Genomic DNA, 8,621 nt, shown 5'->3' on the forward strand with positions numbered 1-8,621 from the left:
ATTTTTCTTGGAGACCTATATCTGCTGCCTGTAAACACATGGCAAATGTGATGTTACATTAAGGCAAAAGCATACTGCCAGGCTAGCAGCACCTTGGCAATAACGAATTCATACAGACAATTTGGAAAAAAAAGTTTGTCCCATAAGGTATGGCACAGCTTTGCTGGTGCCTTGTACATAACCTTGAGTGACAGGGAGTAACAAACAGTAGTGGCATGAGAGGTAGGGAAAGGATGCACAAATCGATGGTGTGTAAGTTGTTGGTTTTGGCAACTGCTGTTCTCACTGAATGCTGTTGTAGAAATAAGGGAAATGGAATAGCTGTGCATCTGGCTGTTTTTCATCTTTCTACCTGCCTTCATTGGTAGGGCATGCAGAGTCAGACTGAAGTTTGCTATGGCCTCATCCTGCTTTGATACACAAAGCCTTTTTTGACTGGTTTGTTAAGCATGAGGGGGAGTGGGAAATTGGTCACAGAGAAGAAAGAACAGGTTGCTGCTCTGTAGCCAAAATTTGACAGTGCCAATTTACATTTTTTTCTCTTAGAGCTATTTCAGGGACTTCTAGTAACATCCCTGGGTATATGAACTCCCCAAGAATGCAGTTTCTTTATAGCCCTGCCTTGTTCCCTGTGCAGGAAACTCTGCCTTTGGGGCAGCTCACTGATTGGTACCAAACCATCTCCAGCTGTGCCCCTTTGCTCAGTGGCATAAACAACCCACTGGTGTGCACAAAGTGCTGTGCTGTCCACATCCATCCTTCTCCACATGCCCTACCTACTCTCCCCAGCTCAAAAGCATTCCGGTCAATTCAGAAGTCCTCTGTACCATGTCCTAATCCCAGAGGATGCTGCAGGATAGGGATGGGCTTGAACAGAATAGCCCCTAGGGACACTCTGTACTTCTGCCTTTTTGTCTCAGGGCCCAAGGCTGTGAGTCCCTGGTCTCCAGGATGAATTTCTCCCAAGGAGGAACAAATGTTGTATCATTTAGTTAAGAGCATATTAAGTTGCATCACTTAAGGAACCCAGGGGAAGATAATGGCTTTCTTTTAGCTGAAAATGTTTTGTGCTAGAATTTGTTTCACCTAATCCTGCTAGGTGCTTGGCCACCTGCCAGGGCTCCCCTCAAACCTACAAACCACAGAGGGGAACCACTTCTCCTCTGGCAAGAGAGCTGGGTATATTGGAAATTTGGTGACTCCTGGGCAGTATGATGCCAGTTTACTTGACCTGGTCCCACCCCAGGTTCTGGCTGATGATGAAGTTCAAATGAAGGGCACTGATTTACTTCTGTATGAGGACTGCTTGTTTTGTTATTGTTTGCTCTGCCATTAAATGAGTCCATGCTGCATGCGTATGTGCATATATATGTTTCAGTATACACTATGTATGCGCCTTGAGTATATACAATTGAGAATGCAAATTATCATGTGCATCATGTCTCTCATCTACACCCCTGCTGTGTCCCCAAGCTACGAAGGAGTCCCCTACACTCATCTGGAATGGTGTTGTCCAGTTCAGCACCAAGTCCATCTGGAGTCGCATGACTGCCTTGCTCCTATTTGGTAGTTGGGCCACAGCCCGGGGCTTCAGACCCTCTGTGAACCTGCATCTTTCTAACCAGTCCACCTCGTCTCCCTTACCCACAACAGAGGACGTGCTGCAGGAGAAGATAGCTGCTCCCCCCTCCTTCCTACACATACATGCTGTTTTATAATGGTAGTGCTATAATAATAGCTTACAAATATCGTGTATTTATGTGAAACCGTAAAACTCTCATCATCAGTAACTGAGGACTTTGTCTTGTCCACAGTGATGGTACTGGGTCTTGAGCCTGTCCTTCAAACTCGATTTTGCTATGCAGTTTAACCTTGTGTGTCCAAGACTACTCCAAGGAGCCTCTCCAGCCTCTCTAGACATAGTACTAATAGTTCTTACAGATGAGGCCGCCCTTACCACACGCCACAACCCCTGGTAGCGAATGAAAAGACTGAAATTTGGTTTGTCAGTCAGCGGGGTGTGGCACAGGCCCAATGCCCTCTGAACCACAGCCCGGCCCCCTCGTTCATCCCCATCACACAGCTGTGATTGTTTAATGGAGGTTTATCACCACCAAGGCTGTTCTAGCTTCTCTTCTCTGTTAGAGTCCTGACCTCTTTCGCAGGAACATGCAGGTACAGATCACCTCCCACCCCAGCTAGGTACTCCGCCATGCAAGGTACTCTTTGGTTTTTCAGAAGCTGCTGGTGAGTTCCCTTGTGTTCTGTTGCAACGTCAATGATTTTTAAATTGTTTTCCCTTTTTTTGAATATTAAAAGGTAGTATTTTTGAATTGTAAATTCACCATAGAAGATGCATAATATAATGATTTTTTTTTCTTTTCTTGGTGTATATTGTATAAAGTCAGTTTGTTTCTTGGGATAAAAAATAAGCTTATTCTTTATTGAAAAAAAACAGTGAAGAAGAACTGAATCTTTGGAATTAGTTGGCCTCTCAGGTGCTTTTTGTGGGTAATAAAACTCCAGGAAACCTTCCAATCTCCATAAGGAAGTCAAATGATGTAGAAAACATTTGGCTGTGCTTCACATAGGCTCTTCTAAATGGAAAGCACTCTTGTGTTGGTCGGAGCAAGTATCGGTCTTCTCTCTTATTGTTGGCCAGGATTAGATGACAGTGCCGAACCTTACAACTTGGCAGAGTTGGTTTCCCTCCTCTTTAGAGGGGCCTTTTTCAACTTTTTGTTTTCATTAGAAGTTAGTTGGGGGCCAGGGATTTAGCTAAGTGGTGCCACCGCCTGCCTCGCAAACACAAGGACCTGAGTTCGATCCCCAGTACAAAAACAAAACAAACAAAAAAACAAAAAAACTGGGGCCGGGGATTTAGCAAAGTGGTTCTGTCACCTGCCTTGCAAGCACAAAGACCTAAGTTCAATCCCCGGTACAAAAAAAAAAAAAAAAAAAATTCAGTTAGAAGGGTTAAAATATAGCTCCAAAGGGGGTTTCAAGGAAGTCATGAAGGATATAAGATGAAAGTAGAATTAAAGGAAGCCAAGAAGTGAATTATATAAAGTATAAAATTTCTAGAGGGAAATACAGGAAAATGATTGCCTGAATCTGTTTTCTCTTGCTAATAACACAGTACCACAGATGTAAATTATAAAGACAAAGGTTGATTTTGGTCCAGGATTGAGGGGTCTCAGCTGGTGATGGACTTGCTGGTAGAGTCCCCAGGAGACACAGGCAGCACGTGGTGACAGACAGGGAGCACACCTTGTTCTCCTTTCCTCTTTTTTTGTCTTTTGTTTTTTGGGTACTGGGGATTGAACTCGGAACCTTGCACTTCTGAGGCAGGCGGTGGAACCACCGAGCTAAATCCCCATCTACTACTCCCTCTTCTGAAGGCATCAATAATTAATCTTGGAGGCCTCACGATGATACTTTATCTACTCCCATGTGCCCTCCAAAGGCTCTGCCTCTAAATGCCACAGTTGGATTTTCACCCTCTTAATCATCCACAGTGGGGATTAAAATCCAGGATGAGTTTGAGGGCCAATAATCATGAATGGTGGAGTAAAAGAAGGATTGTTAAAATGGTTGTCTTGAGCTAATTTAATCCTGAGCTATTTTTTGGCCAATAATTTTATATGAATAATTATCACTATTAGGGAGAAAGTGTTAAATTTGCACCATTCTTAATGCTGTGGGAATTATCTACTTTAATTGGTGAGTATCTAATTCCTTATTACATGAAATCTCTTTGCCCTCCACCTCATTCAGTCTTTCTCCCTCGTCTCTCTTTCTCCTTTTTCTTCAATTTTCCCCATCCCTTGTCCTTTCCTCGTTACTCTATCTTTTCTTTCTCCTCTTCTTTGCCCTTTCATTTCTTCATTTTCTCTCTTTCCTTCCTTCCTCCTGCTTCCCCTTGTCTTTATTCCTTGCCCCACCTCTTTCCTATCCTTTAAATTGCACTTCTCAAGCGTTCCTGTACATCACAGTCACCGGGAGAATTTTTGAACACCCTGAGGGTATCCCATGAGTGTCTGATTCAGTGGGTGTGAGTTGGGCTTGAGAATTCGCATTTCTAACACTTTCCAGGTATTCTTCTTCTGCTGGTCCAAGGACTATACCTTAAGGGTCAGTTCGTTGACCAGTGGGACTTCCTGGTTTCTGCTTCCAAAGTAAAACTAACACTTTGCTCAGTCATAGAATTTATTTAGAAAATTGCCCGTACTATCCCACACAATGTTTACTACCTTTCCATATAATGAAAATCTGTGCTACAAATTCTTAAAAATGAATATCTGATAGCTTTTCTGGTATAGTATTATAATATTAATATGAACAATCAGAATTGCTGTCAATATGGGAAGAACTGACTCTGAATTGGGGTAAATCCCTGAGCTATATGTGATGCTGTCATAGTAAGTCATGGAGTTAAGAAAATTAGAAAAAACTAAAGGATTGCCAGGTTTTGCATCTGATTTAAACAACTGTCCAAAGTAATTGCTTTCTGAGTCTCTTTTCTGCTATCTCTTACACTATTAAGCCATTGCCCCCTGGAACAGATTAAATGAGATTTAGTCATCACATCTGTGGACGAAATACTAAGAATTATAAGGCTATTTTCCGAGTTTCTAGCAGAGAACACGTTGTCGTCAGATGTTGAAACCACAGTACTTACCACAGAGCCAGAAGCTCATGGAAAAATGATGGAGTGGAATGGCTGGGAACACTTTTTCAAGTTTAAATTTGGAAACGAAGTGCTCGGCAGGTTGTGATCACTGCTTCCATCTAGACACATGGCCTCACTGAGTCAGCATTCTTGCTGATAGTCCTCTGACCTCCTCCTCAGCTCCTGGTTCTCAGTTTCTTTTTCTGGATTCTGTCCCACCCATCTGTGAATGTTAAAATGCCTTAGAGCCGGTCATGGTAGTGCACGCCTGTAATTCCAGCACTTGGGAGGCTGAGGCAGGAGGATTGCTGTGAGTTCGAGATCCGCCTGGGCTACATGGTGAGTTCCAGGTCAATCTCAACTACATAGTGAGACCCTGTCTCAAAACCACCCCCTCAAAAAAATGTCTTAGAGTTCAGTACCCACAGCTTCTTTTCTATTTATAGTAGAGTACACACACACACACACACACACACACACACACACACACACACACATCCTAAATGCAGATTCCTACCCCTACTGTCTACGTGATGTTTATGTTTCAACGTCTTATTTTCTTCTCCAGGATGTCCACAAATCATGACCACAGTCATAAAAGATGCCCTTGTATTCTTCTAGAAACTGTTTCTCTCCCAGTCTTTTCCATTCCAATAACTTGTATTTCCATTTTTCCATTTGTTTAGACTGAAAGTGTTGGTTTTCTTCCAGTTTCCAATAACCATTACTGTGAGTTTGATCTTTAAAATATTTCTTCTTTGTCCTAGCTGTATCATTGCTTTCTTGGAGTCTGGAAATAGCTTCCAGTTGATTTCTCTGTCTTTGCCACCATACTTCTGTTTGCACAGAGCAGCCAGAGTGATTTTTAAATTAAACTTTAATTTTTTGAGTACATGCTTGCAATATATAATGATCACTTTCCTCATAGGGAGTTGGTACATGTATAGGACATAACTTTTTTTCCATCACCTTCCTGTCCTCTCCTCATCTTCCTTTTATCTCCTGGCCCCCTTCTCTTTTACAGAAGATCTCCCTCCCTGTTTCTTATTATATGTCTTTTATGTTGTTTTTATTTATATTTCACTCTTTATTTATATTTATTTATATATTTATTCATATTTTACATGCAATATTTAGTGTGTCTGACTTATTTTACTAATACAATGGCTCCACTTGCATCCATTTTACTACAAATGACTCAAATTAACCATTTTTATGGTAGAGTAGTACTCCACTGTGTATAAACACCACGTTTTCTTTATCCATTCATCTATTGATGGACATATTGACTGTTTCCAAGGTTTAGCTATTATGAATTGTGCTAAGATAAACATGAACATGTATGTATCAATGTAATACAATGTCTCTAACTTTTATGAGGATACCTAAAAGGGGAATAGCTGGATTGAATAAAATTTCTATTTTTGTTTTTTGGAGGAATATCCATATGAGTTTTTATAGTGTTTTACATTCCTACCAACATGGAAGAAGGGTTCCTTTTTCCCTGCAGCCTTTCCAACATTTCTTATTATTTGATTTCTTGATGGTAGCCAGCCATTCTTTCTGGAGCATGGTGGAATTTCAGTGTTACTTTAATTTACATTTTTCCAATGGCCAGAGCTATTGAACATTTTTTCATGTATTTATTGGCCATTTCGGCTTCCTCTTCTGAGAATTGTCTATTCATTGCAGTTGTTCTTTTTTTTTTTTTTTTTGCTGTTTTTGTTTTGTTTTGTTTTGAGACTGACCTGGACCTCACTATGCAGCCCAGGCTGGTCTCTAACTCACAGTGATCCTCCTGCCTCCGCCTCCCGAGTGCTGGGATTATAGGTGTGTGTAACCATGCCCGGCACAGTTGCTCATTTTTTATTGCATCTTTTATTTCATAGTGCTTAATTTTTAAAATATATTCTGTATGTTAGTCTTCTATCCAAACAATAGCTGTTTTTCCTCACTTTGCAGATTATCTCTTCACTCCATTGGTTTTCTTTGTGATGTAGATTTTAATTTTATATAATCCCATTTGTTGATGCTATTACTTTTGCAATTCGAGTTCCATTTAAAAACTTCTTTCTTTTCTTTTGTGTCTTCAAAATTTTTATTTATTTATTTATTTATTTAATTTTTCTAGCAGATTGTTTCTTTTTTAGCATTTAGATTTCTGATCCATTTTGATTTTAGTCTCATACATGGTGAGAGAATAGGTCTAGATTCTGTCTTCTGCAAGTGGAAAGCCAGTTTTCCAAGAACCATTTGTTATGGAGGCTATTTTTTAAATAGTGTATGTTTTTGGCCCTTTGTCAAAGATCAGATGACTGAATGTGCCTGGGATTGTTTATGCATCCTTTATTCTGTTGGGCTGACCCACCTCTGCTTTCTTGCCAGCATCACTCTGGTTCTTTACACTGTAGCTTTGTAGTAGAATTTTAAGTCAGGAATTGTGATGGCCCCTGCTGTGCTCTTGTTGCCCAGGACTGCCTTTGATCTTCTGGATCACTTCTGGTTCTGTAGGAAGTTTGGGGTTGCTTTCTCTAGTGACAAATGCTATTGGTAGTTTGATTAGGATCGCATTAAATCTGTACATTGGTTTTTGAAGTATGGCCATTTTGACAATATTTCTTCTGCCTGCCCTGAAACAGGGGATATCTTTCCATTTTTTTGCTGTCATATTCAATTTCCTTTTCAAAGCACCGTAGTTTTCATTGAAGAGGTCTTGTACTTCTTTGGTTAGGTTAATTCCTAAGTATTTTATTTTTCTTTTTGCTGTTGGAAATGGTATTGTTTTCTTAATTTCTTTCGCAGCAAGTTCATTATTGGTGTACGGCAATGTCAATAATTTTATGTGTTGATTTTATATCATTCTACCTTACTGAATAGGATTATTAATTGTAGGAGTTTTTTGGTGGTTTTTTAGGTCATTGATGTACAGGATAATGATGTCTGCAAATAATGATAATTTGATTTCACCCTTTCTTATACATATTCCTTTTATTTCTTTCTCTTTCCCAATTACCTGGCTAATATTTCAAGTACTATATTAAATAAGAGTGGTGGTAGTGGACATCCTCATCTTATTCCTGAATATGGAGGGAAATATGTCAGCTTTTCCACATTTAATATGATTTTGACAACAGAATTCCTATACATTGCTTTTATCAGATTGAGATCCTGTCCTTCTATATGTATTTTCTTTGCCATTTTTTTTTCTTTTTATTGAGTTTATTGGTACAATCCAGGTATACAATATAGTTAAATTCATTATTGGGATCCTGTACCTTTACATAATAGGTCTTGATTCTCATTTTTTCCCCTTGTCCCTGCCCTCCCTTCACCTCCCCTCCCCATTTACAAACACTTTATTTCCATTTTTTCAATTTCTCATATTTTTTTTCTCTCCCTTATTACCTTTCCCCACCCTTCCCACTTTCCTTACACCTTTAGCCCTTTACTTCCTATTTCACATTATTAATTATCTCATTAGGATCCTGTGCACTATTATAGTTTTTCACACCAGAGAAACTATTTGGTATTTCAGTAAAAGAAATCTCTGTATGAACATTAAAAATAGGGATTCCTGAAATAAAACTAAAAAGGAAAGTAAAAGAGAAAAGGCCATGATGTAAGATTAAAATAATCCTTAATTCTGAAGATGAAAATGGTCCCTTAACATATTTAAATTGCTTCTTGCTCTTGTAGTCTTATCTTATTTTTTTTTAAGTTTTTAGAGAATACTTTATTAGTTTCTGTAATCAAACCCATGTAGATATGACCTTACATATTTAATACTGTGCATTACCTCTGTACAAATGGAAAAAAATAAAAAAATTAATACTTTTGGACAAATATGGCGATCCATTTCTGTACAATGCTAACTCAACACAGTAAATTGGGATAACTTTTTCCAAAGTTGGGAACACGGTTAAAGTCTCCAAAAATTCAAATATTATAT

The sequence above is a fragment of the Fukomys damarensis genome, unplaced genomic scaffold, assembly GCF_012274545.1.
Source record: "Fukomys damarensis isolate Sample0158 unplaced genomic scaffold, DMR_v1.0_HiC HiC_scaffold_16, whole genome shotgun sequence".
Taxonomy (NCBI): domain Eukaryota; kingdom Metazoa; phylum Chordata; class Mammalia; order Rodentia; family Bathyergidae; genus Fukomys; species Fukomys damarensis.